Here is a 16,271-nt window from a genome sequence, read left to right as displayed (position 1 = left end):
ATGTACGGTGCGCGTCTTTCTGTGTCCAAACGAACGGTGTCCAAATAAACGGTGTCCAAAATTACTGTGTCCAAATGCACTGTGTCCAATTGAACCGTGTGCAAAATCTCATGTCCATTTGTAACGTGTCCATTTGCACCGTGTCCAATTGTACTGTGTCCAAGTACGTCGCTCCCATTTTAACATAGTTATAATTTAATACAATAACTATTTTATTTATCATAATTTTGTATCATGACTCTGGGGAAGCAATTTGTACTTTGAAATTCATACCTTCAAAATGTACGTCTCTTTGTCAACCATGCGACGTATATTTTTATCGGCAAGTAAAAAATTTTAAAAGACGAATTCAAAATGCACCTGCTTTACTAAAATATCAACGAGAAATAGCATCGCGCGAAGATGCCATAAAAATACATTCTATATACATTCTATATACATTCATAATTCACTACCAATTGAGCGTTCTTGTTTTTTTCCCTATGTTAAAATATGCTTGGTTTGCTGCGAAACTGATAGAGGCAAGATCGATCTTTTTAAATGTAAATAATGTCTGTTTTTTCCTTCAACACTTTTGAAAAAGCATTGTGTGTGTCAGGATGTATCTTTTGTAAAGTGCGCATGGTGTGAGAAAAACTTTTGTTTCACGTGCTTTTATGACGAATATCATTCGAATAATTGTAAACGATCTGGAGAAAGTGTTGATAAGAGGATGAATAATAAAATTAAAAAAAGTTTTGGCCAAATATTTTTTGTTGTAATTTTATGAAATTATAACAATAAATTATAACTACGTTAAAATAAATAAATTATAACTATGTTAAAATGGCGTTTTATTTGCTTCATTTTATATCGAGAATGTATAAAATAATAAATTTGGAAATTGAATAAAAATTATGCCCACTTTCAGAGTAAATTAAAAAAAAAATTGCCTTTGAAACATGCAAATTTAAAAGGAAAAACAAAATTGTTAAATTAACTTTATTTTATAGAAATAAATATTCGTTGCTGGATTTTATAAAAAAAATAAGAAAAAAATAGCGAGATATAGGAATTGAACTCGCGTCTACTGTGTGATAGCCACGCGCTTAGCACGCGAGCAGACTTCTTGATAAGCGGTCCGACGGAGCCGAATATAAAGAACTCTATATTTTTTAAATAAATTTTTTTTAAAAATGGCTGAGCGTGGCGCCCTATCGCTTTGCTCAAGTATTCTTCTAGTAAACTACTACAATATATAAAAACCTTTTTAAATTCGGTGACCCCAAGGTCGCGCCCTCCCCTTGTTAGACATAGTTAAATTAGACACCGTTATTTGGACACCGTTTGGACACAGATAGACGCACATCGTTCATTTGCTACCGTTCGTTTGGACACAGTTAATTTGTATACAGAAACACTGTTTGTTGAATATGTAACAGATGGGGAGAAATAAAAATCATTTTGAAAAAGTATTCTTGTTATACTAGTAAATCTATGTAAAATATGAAATAGTGCGCGCGCACACACACACACACACACACAACAGGGGAAGGGGGGGGGATTCGGCCCAGCTCCGCCGGCAAGGTGGATCCCGCTTTATAACTTACAAAGTACATGCTACATTTTGTGTGTGTGTGTGTATGTGTGTGCGCGCGCGCGCGTGTGCGTGCTTCCTGTCCATGTATGTACAGATGAACGGTGTCCAAACGAACAGTGGGCAAATGAATGGTGTCCAAACATACGGTGGGCAAATGAACGGTGTCCAAACGAACGATGGGCAAATGAACGATGTCCAAATTAACGGTGTTCAAACAAACGGTTGGCAAATAAACGGTGTCCAAACAAACGGAGTCCAAATGAACAGTATCTAAGTGAGCGGTGTCCAAGTAAACAATGCGTATTTTCTTACGTGTCCAAAAGCTACTGTATACAAAATTATTGTGTCCAATTCAACTGTGTGCAAAATCCCGAGTCCATTTGTATCGTGCTCATTTGCATCGTGTCCAATTGTATTGTGTCCAAGTGCACCGCTCCCCTGCAAGAGATATGGACTGTGACTCTCTTCAATTACTCCCTGACTTTTCTTTTCTTCAATAATCTTATTTACCTCCTGCCTCATAGAAATGCATCAAGGAACTTGTTTAATAGAACGAGAATCAATTAAATTTATTTTATGTTGTACAACGTCACAATTTCCTGCCACAATTTCCTCGGAGAAAACATTCTGAAATTCTAAAAGAAAATCTACAAAAACATTTTTTTGCTTTTTATCTAAATTTCGAATATTTCCTTTATATAAATCTTTCAGTTTATATGAAACCTCTGTTTCCAAATCCTCTATCCGCGCACATTCTAGTTCAATGAAATTACGTTCTTTCGAAGAATTTCCAAAAACGGATTCAAAACGGATTCTCTACTTCTATCTTTACAAGAAAATCGATCACTAATAAACATTCAGCTTCAATTTCAGCTATGAAAACCTCCATTTCTTTGGAATATGTCCCAAGATTAATCCTAATTCTAACTTTGGTCTTAATCGGAACCTTCTCTCCTGTTAAATATCTAAAGAAACTATTCTCTACTGAAAATCTCTGTTTCGATTCTTTAATTAATCGTTCATTTACTATTAAAACATCTGAGCCCGTAATTTTAATCTTATAAAGTTCATTATCAATTTTTCCACAATAACAAAAATAATTATTATTTTTATTAATCCTGCAAATATACATTCTTGGTCCACTTCCTTATACATTTTCAGGAAATAAATATTTGTTAGTTATTATTGATTGTTTCACAAAATGGGTAGAAGCTTTTCCTCTTAAAAATATAAAAGCAGCCACAATAGCAGAAACCTTTGTTCAAGACATAATTATTCATTATGATATTCCTGTTGAGTTAGATATAACCAGGGAAAAAAAATTTGAATCAGAATTGTTTCAGGAACTTATGAATTTGCTTGGAATTAAAAAAAAACAAGAACGACAGCGTTACACCCTCAATTTGATCGTCAGCAGAGAACTATTTAGCGAAATTCGTTGAAGAGAAACAAAATTGGATTCCAACACTAATAAAAAAAAGTTGTTGATTTGACTAAATGTGTACAATGTGATTATTCCTTTAATTGAAATATTTAAGTATTTAAGTCAAATACGTCATGTTAAATTTAACATGACATATTTAACTTAAAAACTTAAATATTTCAATTAAAGGAATAATAATCACATTGTACACATTTAATCAAATCAACAACTTTTTTTTCTCAGTGAATGTATTTGTTAGTTTATAGATCTTCAAAACAGAGACCACAGGAGCGACTCCTGCCGTATTATGTTTCGCTCGTGATTTAAGACTTCCTTTAGATCTTTTGCGAGGACCTATACCTAATAATAGATCTGAAGAAAAAATTGGTTGTTTGTAAATGACAAGAGAAGTTAGGAAATCTTCATGAAAATGCTAAACGAAATATGGAGATTAAATAAAAAAAGGCGAAAGATTTCTATGATCGAAAAGCTAGGCAAATTTCTTTTAGAAAGGGGCAAATGGTTTGGTTATGCAATTTTCGAAGGAAAATGGATAGAGTCCTTAAATTACAAAGTCATTGGGAAGGACCTTATGTAGTGGTCAAGAAGCTTAATTATCTGTAGTTTTCTGCCTTCAAAAATGTAATAGACATAGGAAAAAAAAGTACATGCGGACAGGTTAGCTTCTTTTTGTGAAAAAAGAGATAGGGATTTGATTCATCTGAGACCTGAGTAATTAAATTGTAAAATAAATAAGCGCTAAAAAATATTAATTAAAATAGTTATACTTTAATTATAATACAGAGCAGAATTATAACAAGAATTATAACAGAACAATTAATCTCGGTGACATAAATAATCACAATACGTCTGCGCGGATTGACATCCGTCACAAGACTAAGATGGCGGCTCTTCCTCCCAAAATATCCGCCATTGTTCATAAACAAACCATGACGACAAGCTTGGAGATGATTTTTCATTTTCATATCGATATTACATCAGGCACAGCGGATCTTTTGCAAGGACGTAACAATATAATGCAAAGCACTATGGAACAGAACCATTTTGAACGGGTACTGAACGATTATCGAACTACTTTGAACCACTTTAAATGATTATTGAACGATTATCGAATGACTATTGAACTTTGAACGATTATTTACGCACTTTGAACCACTATTGTACGACTATCGAATCACATTGAACGGTTGTTGAACAGCTATCAAATGGTTTTGAATTCCCCGAGGTGGAAGAAAAATGTTTTCAATTAGAAAAATGTGAATTGAATTATCAATGAAAGCTTAATACAAAAATTTAAGTGTCTCATTGGCACACATCATCTTCTTTTATAATTAAATGCGTGAGGCGTCCACAATGTATGGAAGAATGATAGCGCGAAACGTTCGTAAGGTAGAGCAACAAGAATAGCATGATCAAAGATGCGGGAGAAGAATAGCGCGAGACGTTCGCATGTAGGAATAAGATAGCGAGTAGTAACCATGGTCCTCTGTGGAGGGGTGCGAGGCGACCAGTGGTCGAAGGTCCGCATAAAGGGGAGGGGGAGACCATGGCGCGACGGATGGACGAGGGGAAAAGAGATGGCGTGCATTGGCATGCACGTGAGAGAGAGATTTCGATAATAATATCATGCATGTGGGAGAAGGATAGCGCGAAGCGTCCGCATGATCGTGGGAGAAGGATAGCAATAATGATCTCATGCATGTGGGAGAAGAATAGCGCGAAGCGTCCGCGTGGTCGTGAGAGAAGGATAGCGCTAATGATTATGCGCATGGATGATGCGATAGTCGCAAGGCGGTGCGAGAAGAATAATGCACGGAAAAGGATGACGTTCGCATGCATGTGGGAAAAAGAGAGAGATAGCGCTTGAATACGAAAAGGAAAGATGGAGATGCAGAAATAATTCACATTTTTTATATATAATAATAAAAATATTTATTCAAAAATTGTATGTATCATATAAATGTGTGTGTGTATGTAAAAAAAAAATTATAAATATAAAAAATATATCAAATATAAAAATAATTGGATGCATTCACCTGAAACAGAAAAAAGAACAAATTTAGCTAAATAATAATAATAATAAAAATATTTAATATAAATTTTTAAAAAAGATACAATTATTTTAATTTGTGCAAATGGGACACATGTTGCACAGCAAGATTTGATGAAATGGTGTGCGACACTCTCTACAATCCTAGGATCAAAGCGTAATTTATAGTTTCGTGTTCTCGTACAGCATGTATATTGGAAAATAGGCCCGTTATCCGCAGGAAGCATGATATGCAGTATCTTACACTGTCAGTTGTGTAAAAAAATTATATACAGCACATTTTTGATATTTCATCCAAGCTATTTATTTCCGCATGGTAATATCTCGTGAATTCTATCATTCGAAATGTCACTTTGTTCGCTATCATAATCAGAATCATTTAATGGTGATACTTTTACATCGGAATCCTCTTCATTTTTTTCTTCTTTGTCAGCAATATACATATCAATATTTTCTTCCATTATAATTATGCCATTATCTTCTTCAGACGGTATTTCAATAACAGATTCCTAGTCGTCCGAAATATTAATCACCATAATACATTTTCTTCATCTTCGACAATAATAACATCTTCCTCAACCATAGCGCAAAAAAAAACTGTGTACTTCAACAAGATTGTTATAAGAAGGTTGACTGCAAGATGCTGCACACTCTTCTCGATTATATATTTTAATTTCATATTTTTGTTTCTTTTTAATTATAGTATCACGTCTCATCTACATCAGCATTTTTCTACATCTCTAGCAGAGTGTGTTGAGAGAAAGATTTAAGTTTTGTTGACTATGCATACGTTGTTATAAAGGATGTAAAAAATAATTAAAATCAGACAGATAAATATTAAAATAACTTATTTATTACAAGCATCACAAAGAATGTCATTTATAGCACATGTTAATAATTCGCAATCTATAAGTGATTCGCTGTCAAATTTATCATTTCCATGTATCACTAAGGGGAAGAGAAGGGGAAGTCCACGGGGAAGAGAAGGATCGCGTCACAATCTATCTATCTTATCACATATCTATCTTATATGCAAGGAAGAAAAGCAAAAGAAATAGGTAATTATCTTTTTCAATTTTTACATATTTTCTATTTATGTTACCATAAATCACCTTGTTTCAAGGTTTCATACAAAAGTTCATCCACAGCATAAGCTACTAATTCGCAATCCATAATAGATGTTTTTTACAAACGTCGTGCAAAATTTTGACTGCATCTTCTCTCATGGCACTAGGCATATTACTTTGCAAACAATGTCTTAGTGTACTAATTTAAATATTAAATTTATTATAATTTATAAAAGAGATACTTATAGTTAGTTCTATGTTTTTTGTTCGGAGGCCTTCCTGTTCTGTTTGTCCCTAATTTTCATCATTGAAAAATTCGCTATAATCATTGTAGGGCTCAAGCCTAAACAGCTTTCGAAGCCAAAATATGTCTTCATGAAAGCCAGCTTAATAGCGATTATAATCGCGGGCCTCGTCTGTTTCGTCCCACAAAATGTTCATTAAATATTTTTTATTGTGCCGCACCCATCGTCTATGAGCAATATTCGTCCCTTAATTCAGATATCACTGAGGAACAATAATGTTGTAATTATGCGTATATCGTTACCCGGCCGTCCACCCGCCGGACGCCGCCGCTCGACGACCATTGGTCGGGCCAGCGCGCGTAAAAGACCGCCGTCCCACGCCCGTCACGGGACCGTAGAGCGAAGGCGCTATACGCCCCATTATATCAGAACCGTTGAGCAAGCATAGATATTTTGTTTATATTTACGTTTATATCACCGATTCGGCATAGCGTACAGGAGCACGAGTCGTGCACTCGGGAAACCACTCCGACCATTTCCGAATATTCCCGAGCCGCGAACGGGCTCAACCGAATTGTTTAATAAACAATTATCGCGCCAACGCGATACCGTCGACACCGGGTATAAATAAGCGCTTCACCCAGTAAAAAGACAGAATCTTCTCCGCCGCTCTGAAGTCAGTACGACACTCAGAGCATCCTGAAGAATCCACACGCTTTAAAAGCGAGATCGAGGTTGGGAGTACTCCGCCTCTGCTGGGCTTTCCCAGCATCCCGCAAGCCAAGCGTTTCCAACCGAACCTCCGATCGTCCGGCAATATTTCTAGCGGTGGGAATTTACCCGCCACCGACGGATATTCCCGTCTGCCGGATGCTACTATTCCAACCGCGAACCGCTCCCACTGATCCCGAATCATCGCGAGATATCTCGCGAGCCGTCACAAGTCGACTGAGACTCGCCATTATTACGGCGACTGAAACCGCATGCCGAAGGCCGTAAGACCGCCCTATGCACCGAATATATCAGCGCACGATTTGCCAAGCCGCGAGGCTCCCGCCCCTCGCGAAGATATTACCGCGCGTCATCGCGCTATCTATCCGACGGGTGACACCACCTATCGATCGCGAGCATCGATTCTCGCGCACTGCACTCGATCCGCCGTATATGCGCACCGTCCGCGGGTGCAGTCTAGGCATCCACTCGAGCTCGTAACGCACCCGACCGCATCTCCGAAGTGCATACGCACTCGCCGTTTATAACACGCGGTATCTTACACGGGCACCCGCCCGCAACGCTCAATTTCACACTCGCACACTCGCATACACACATCCACACTCGCACACTCGTGTACACACACCCACGTACTCATTCATTCGCGCACGATCATACACATTGTAAACCACCATTCTGACCATTTGAATAAAGACACTATTTATTTACACAAATATTCGCATTTCTTACTTGCTATCCTTCCGAGCCCTGATCCCGACCGAGCTATCCCGCAACAGCGCTCGGGAAAAACCGACCGTTACAATGTATAACGTAAATTATAATACATATTACACAATTTTTCACAAAATGCATACTGCAAAATACTACATACTTGTGTCGGAAAAATGTCCGTCCTTACAACATCTATTATTTTATTATAACATTGTGTCATCCAGTGTGACATATTCAGCATTTGTTGCGTCATTTTTGTGATTTTATTTCAGTTTACTTCACAAAAACTATTGAAGACTATCAGATACTTTATGGTGGATACACCGGGGTAGACACTCGGTCTCGACGTCTCGATCAAACATTTTATAGTAGGAAATGTATCACTTTACAAAGACTTACTTTTTATATTTGATAAAAAGACAAAATCGCATATATTTGCAGACAATTCTTTACCTTTAGTTAGCCTTTTAAATAATATATTATTATAATGTTAAACGACTATTGAACGGCTATTAGACGAACCACTTTGAACGACTTGAACGGCTATCAAACGGTTTTGAACAACTGAACAGTTATTGAATAGCTATCGAACGGCTGTCAAACGATTATTGAACGACTATTGAACGGTTATCTAACGGCTATTGAACGACTATCAAACCACTTTGAACGACTATCGAATCACTTGAACGGCTATTAAACGGTTATTATTGAACAGCTATCGAACTACTTTGAATGGCTATAAGCAACTATTAATTCACAATCAACTATATGCAATAATAATCAAACGATAAATGGAGAATGGCGAATGGAGAACTGCCTTTTAATAAATCTGACAAATTAATTACATTTTGTAAATAAATCTTAAACTATAATTCTGATATAAAACACTGCGAAAAATGTGCAAAAATATAGATTTTCTTATTTTAAACTTATTTCATTTTAGTAACAAATTATATTAAATATTTTTAATAATTCTGACAAATTAATTACATTTTTGTAAATAAATCTTAAACTAAAATTCTGATATAAAACACTGCGAAGGATCGAGAATGGGATAAGCGGTATCCTTTCTTAAATGATAGTGATATATTCTATCCAGGGTTGGGAAGTAACGCGCTACTTGTAACGTCGTTACCATTATAGTTACTTTTTTTCGGTAACGACCGTTACTTTTTTTTGTCTGTAACGGTAATGGTAACGTCGTTACATTTTTACAGTAACGGTAACGAATTAGTCGTTAATTTTATCGTTATTTTTTGATTTTCTCTTATTTTATATTTATTCAATAAATTGCGCGCTGATCATGCGCATTATTCTTGATTGGATAAAATTATTTTGATATAAAAGCGCTGAAAGCATAGAGCTTATACTAATGGAGAAGCCAGGGCGCACGCAAGGAGGATCTCGACAAAGAGAGATATATTTTTCTGTCCTAACTGTGATCATAGAAAATAACGAATCGTTACTTTTTTAACTAACGGTAACGGTAACGCGTTACTTTTTAAAATCAGTAATGAATAACGATAACGAGTTACTTTTTACAAAAAATAACGGTAACGGTAACGCGTTACTTTTATAGATTAACGTTCCCAACCTTGATTCTATCTAAGAAAATTATTTGGGCTGGAGCCCTATGAAGAAGTGTGGTAATCATCATAAATGCAGTCAACCCTTTTACAATGTTCTTGCTATATTATAAGCTACATTATTAGCTATGGATGAGGAAGAAGTTATTATTGTCGTTGTTTTTCAATTGTATGTACGTACATACGTGTATGTACGTTTATATGTACATATGTACGTATATACGTATGTATGTATATATGTATGTACGTATGTATGTATATATGTACATACGTATGCATGTATGTACGTATGTACGTAAGTATGTACGTATGCATGTACGTCTGCACGTATGTATATATGTATGCATGTACGTCTCTACGTATGTATGTACATATGCATGTACGTCAGTACGTATGTATGTACGTATGTATGCACGTATCTATGTATGTATGTACGTATGTACATACATATCATTCTTAAACACTTCGGTAACGACAAACCGCCTAATAAGCGGCTGCATAAGCTGCTCGCTACCTTATATGTCGATAAGAAACGTATATTTTGTAATGCACTACCGTAATTTGCAACGTACACGTCACAGACTTCGCGTTACAAAAATACACCGTATATTACAATTTTCATAATCTCCTTGGCTTCGCAGTTATATCAAACTTACGCAATTCCGAACGCGCACGACAAATGATTTCGAGAAAAATTTATACAAATTAATGAATAATTTGGCATAACGATGGAGAATGTGCGCAATCGTTACTGTTAAGCTCGTAACATATTGGGACGGAAGATATGGCGTAGAGGCAATGATCGCAAAATCAAATTTTCACAGTTAGAAACATGTTTTCGGAAAATTTGATCGCCATCGAATTGCGCAAACTTGAGGTGAAATTCAGTAAACCAATTTACGTGAGCATGTGCATACTCGATATATCTAAAACATGCTTGTACGAATTTCATCATGATTACCATTATATCGAAAGAAATGTAAAATCATGTACACCGACAGTCTCATATATCACATTGAGCGTAAAGATGAGAATATAAATGAGAATATAAAGAGCAACGTCAACAAATTCGATACAGCGATTATGTAGTTGACAATGCATGCAGCATACCTCTTGTGGATAAAAAGATATCGGAGTTAATGAAGGATAAAAATAATGGTGCAATTATGATTGAATTTGTTGGGCTTAGAGCAAAAATATACGCGTTACGTGTCTATGGTAAAAAAAAGAAAAAGGTTAAATGTGTCAAGAGTAACATCGTCGCAAGAACGATAATGTTTGATGATTACATGCGGTGTTTGAACGAAGTAATTGAAATGACAGGTCAACAATCTTGCATTAGATCAAAATTAAACGAAGTATATACTATTCGCAAGACAAAAATTGCTCTAAGTCCGTACGATGATAAGCAGTATATTATACCTGAAATCATCAACACGTTACCGTGGAGACATTACAAAATACCATTGTAAATAAAAATTATGTATATTTATTATAAATAAAATTATATTAATTGTAAATAGAATTTATATGCATATTTTTGACAAGTGTACATTTATATGTATATTTATAATATTTATAGAATATTTTAATATTATATATATATATATATATATATATATATATATATATATATATATGTATCATTAATACATTTGAAAAAATACGCTTTACAAAATGTATTTATATATGTATTATATATATATATATATATATATATATATATATATATATATATGTATCATTAACCCCTTGACATACAATAACGTCTGAGAGACGTCATTCATTTTATGTGCCATTGTAGACTTTGACGTCTCCGAGACGTCAAAAACTGTCTTCGGCGAGCACCGCGTTTCACACATTACAGAATTACTAAATTATTATTTTATAGTATTACTTAATTATTGTACATTATCAGAATATATCAATCATATTGAAAGTTATGTAAATTTGAAAATAAAACGTTCTGTTTCTAAGCTTATACATGAGTGTCCAGTTGAGCAAAATTAAATGGTATTCTTCGGACGCATCAACGCGCATTTTATTTGTATGTCAAGGGGTTAAAGTACAGAACAAGGAAGATAAAAAATTTTTTAAAACCATCGATGGGCATTAAAGTTGAAATTTGAAGCTTTAAAATGCTTTTTTAATTTTGTGTACAATGATTTTTCGTCAAGTTTCAATGATTTGAAAATAGCTCAATTTTTGAGGCATAAAAAGTGTTCCTTATTTTTTTTAGTAGTATATTTTAATGCAATTTAGGCACGTCAAATTTTTATACTTTGCTTCGGTATAAGTGTTTTATGCGACTTAGAGTTTACAAAAAATTGTCTTTCAAATCATACATCTTGTAATACATACTTTGCAAATTAAAGAAATTTTAAACACAAAACAATAGCGCTGTATACGCCGCATATGTTGTACGTATGTCATCTGCTGTGTTCTGTCATATTCTCTGCCTTGCCTCCGTCCACTCCTCTCTTTCGCCCCTCACCCTGTCTGGCTCGCCCCTCTCACCTTTCTCTCCCTCTCACCCCTCTCCTCTCTCTCCCCTCTCTTTCTCCCACTATCTTTCTCCCCCTCTCTCTCTCTTTCCCCCTCTCTCACCCCTCTCTTTCTCTCCCCTCTCTCTCTAACCCTCTCTCTCTCTCCCCCTCTCTCTCTCCCTCCCTCTCTCTTTCTCTCATTTATCATATATAAAAGAGTGTATATAAAAGAATAATCAAACGTAAATATTGTGAATGCTCCTTGATGGACAAAATCGCTTTGCGTGTGTGCGTGCGAGCATACGTACGTGAGTCTGAAACTTATCCGGGAAAAAAAAGTCTCACGTTTACTATATACGAATATCATTTCTCAGGATTGACAGCACCAATCTTATTCGAACTGGTCGAAAGCTTGCATTCACATTTTATGGTAAAAGTGCAGTTAGATTTTTGATTACGGTTCTAGTTCCTGAGATATTTTAATCGAAAGTATTATAGACATAAAACTTCAGATAAACTACTTGATAGCGCCGCGGTCCTTGTACATAGGCAAAACTTTCGACAAGCCAGACAGATTTCTTTTATAATTGGCGTTTTTTTATGAACTTGGCATCGCGACGCTACCGCGTCGCTTGACTTGGTAGCGCCGCGGTCCTTGTACATAGGTAAAACTCTTGACAAGCCAGACAGATTTCTTTTATAATTGGCGTTTTTTTTATGAACTTGGCGTCGTGACGCTACCGCGTCGCTTGATGATGCAACGCCGGTCTCCTCGAGATGACAAAAAATAAATACATTTCACTTACTGAAATTTTTCGATAGAAAAAAACTAAAAGAAACCGACAAAATAAGAATTCTTGTAACAAAATACCCTTTTTTAGGAAAAGCCGTTGAGCGCCGATGTCCGGCCGCTATATAGATATCTTTTACTGAAATTTTTCGATAGAAAAAACTGAAAGATACAGACAAGATCAAAAAAGTTCTTTTAACAAAATACCCTGCAAAGAAAGCTTTGAACCGATATTGAACTCACCAATCAACGATCTATGAGTAAAATACGAAAAGTAGGAGAATCACCTCGCCTCATGAAAACACTAGCATAATTTTTAATTCGTTAAAGTTGGAAGATGTCCACTTCTACACAAGTCCAATTCGTAAATCATTAGAAGCTCCTACACAATTTTTGTTTTCTAGACACACCCTTCAAAAGCGATAAATAATGAACAACGAAGGATGTCAAATCATAGTAGTATACGATTTGAAAGTGTATACATCGAAAATATAGTGGATACTTTGAAATTTTTTTAAATTTTGTGTATGCCATATAGAGTATTCAATAGTGTTCAGTGTTCAGTGTTCAATATAGAAGAAAATTCCACCACAATAATTTGCAAAAAAAAAAAATGGAACAGATATACAATAATAATTTTGAAGTTATATTAGACATAGAGTCTGATAAAGATCATGTGTTGTCCGATGACAATAATTATATTAGTGATCAAAGTGAGGATCTTACGGAAACAATGGATAGGATAGTGTTCCATTCGGAAATCATTGCGCTAAATGGACGTACAAAGTGTTGCACCATCTACGTTATTCCAGGTGATGCTTTATTTTTATGCACTTCGTGCGTGATTGCTGTACACTCATTTCGAATACATGTATACTATTCGGAAGCATGTGATTGAGTTACATGATGCTGTAGATGGATTCTGCTCCAATTAGCAGCAATCCATTGTATCAGATCTTTCCGTGTAATATGTGTCCGATTTGCACACTGTAAAAAGAAAAAAAAATGGAAAACATCGAGCAGCAAAACATTGAACGCAATCTGTCGCACCAAGTCGCACCAAGTCGCTATCTTAGGCGAATATTTCGCGTGGGCGCAGCGGTGCGAAGAATTTATCAAACAGCTCGAAAAAAGTCATGCCAAGCGTCCGCGACTCTCGATCGGAGTTCGGCAATCTTTGGTGGCCAGAATCACGCGACTTGAAAGTGTAAAGACTCGATTAGAGAGACAATTTATTCTTAGTGGTGGTGATTACAGTAACAATAACGCGAAAAGACTCGTTTGGTGAATGATCGATACCGCGTTCGAAAACCACATATCGACTGGTGCAGTTATAAATCATAATCATATCGAACCGCGTCAATTTCTCGAGGACACCAAAGACATTGCTCGAACATGTGCAAAACGTGTTGAAAAAACATTTTAATAAAAGTGAATACAGTGTTTAATGCTGAGTTTGTGTCAAGTAATAAGCGCGCAAATAAGAGCATTAATACGAGAAACTGTAAACTCTTTCGCACGGCCGATCTATACAAGTAGTATGAGCGATGCGCCCATTCTTGCCTCGCTAGAAAAATTTCAAGAACGTGACAGCGGGCGGGCTTTGTCGCGAATACTAGATTTGACAATTAATGTAAATAAATATAATCCAATAATCCAATCCCGCGTGGGATGTTACATTGAATTACCGCGAGAAATAATAGTGAAAAGAGCGGTAATTAATGTACAATCCAATGACAATGCGTGTTTTGCGTGGGCAGTGGTCGCTGCTCTATATCCAGCTGCAAGGAATGTAAGCCCGGAATCATCGTACCCACATTATACGATAGTTCTGAATCTCCAGGACATTGAGTTTTCAGTGACTGTAAATCAAATTAAAAAATTCGAACTTGCTAACGATATCTCCATAAATGTATATTGCTTCGAGGAAAAGAATAATCCGACTGAGCGAGCCAAAGAGAGATAAACATGTCAACTTGCTTTACGTGCAAGATCCACGGGATGGCAACGTCGGACATTTTGCGTGGATCAAGAATTTATCCCTCGTGAGCTCGCAATTAAGCAAACATAATAGTCAAAAATACATTTGTGATCGGTACGTATATTTTATATATTTTATAATATTAATTAAATAAATATTTTATATATTTTATATATTTTATATATTTTATATATTTTAAATATATTTTTTCTTTTTATTAAATCCCTTTACAAATGAAAAATTAAATATTTCTATTTTTACAAATGTTTACATTACTTTGGATCAGAGAATAAATTGCAGTCGCATACGATGGATTGCTGAGAAATGAACGAGTGCGCCATTCGTTTACCGAACGAGAACGACAAGTGGCTTCAACAATTACAACAGGAAAGAGTGGCTGCCTTTTATCATATACGCCGACTTGGAGTGCGTTTTGAAAAAGACGAAAAAAGAAAGAAGCTACCAACATTATCAAGAATTTAGTATCGCTTATTATGTACATTGTGCATACGACGATTCGTTATCCGCGTATCATTCTCGCCGCAGTACCGATTGTATTGCGTGGTTCGTCGAAGAACTTAAAAATTTAGCATTGCGTATAAAACCTATTCTAACCATTAATGTCCCCATGGTAAATTTAACACGAGAAGAATGGGAAAAATTTAACAGCGCGACACATTGTCACATTTGCGAGAAACCATTCGCGCCGGACGATACACGAATACGCGATCATTGTCATCTGACCGGGTACCGTGGTACCGAGGTCCCGCGCATTCAAATTGCAATTTAAATTATAAGGACTCTTTTTACATTCCAATAGTTTTTCATAATTTATCTGGATACGATTCACATTTCTTTATCAAGGAAATAGCTACAGCGTTCGAAGGGAGAATCGATTTATTGCCGATAACAAAAGAAAAATATATATCTTTTACAAAAAATGTTAAACTTGCAGAGAGGAATCAAAAAATTGTATCAAATTGCGTTTTATAGATTCACATAAATCTTTCAGCCAGTCTTGACAAATTGGCATCTTTTTTAAATAAAGACAAACTCAAAATTTTAAAATCGAAATTTCAAAATGTACAAAAAGACAATTTCAATTTATTAACACGAAAGGGCGTCTTTTTGTACGAGTATATTAACTGCGTCGACAGTCTGGAAGATACGTGTTTACCACCGCGCGATTCATTTCACAGTTCTTTGACTGGTGACACTGCATCCGAGAGCGATCACGCGCACGCTGAGACTGTCTGGAAGCGGTTCTCCATTCGAACGCTAGGTGAATACAGCAATCTATATTTAAAAACAGATGTCTTGTTATTAGCAGATATATTTGAAAATTTCCGCGAAAGTTGCATTAAAAGTTATGGGCTTGATCCCGCATATTATTTTACTCTTCCCGGATATACGTGGGATGCTATGTTGAAACATACAAATATTACGTTCGAATTACTGATATCGACATGGTTATATTTATCGAACGGGGAATACGCGGCGGTTTAAGTCAATCTTCCGGCAGATACGCGCATACTAATAAGAAGTATATGCAGTCGTACGATCCATCGAAATCTTCATCGTATTTGATGTATTTCGATGG

This window comes from Cataglyphis hispanica, chromosome 1 (genome assembly GCF_021464435.1).
Source record: "Cataglyphis hispanica isolate Lineage 1 chromosome 1, ULB_Chis1_1.0, whole genome shotgun sequence".
Classification (NCBI taxonomy): Eukaryota; Metazoa; Arthropoda; class Insecta; order Hymenoptera; family Formicidae; genus Cataglyphis; species Cataglyphis hispanica.
The sequence above is the reverse complement of the archived record's forward strand: the minus strand, read 5'-3'. Positions refer to the sequence as shown.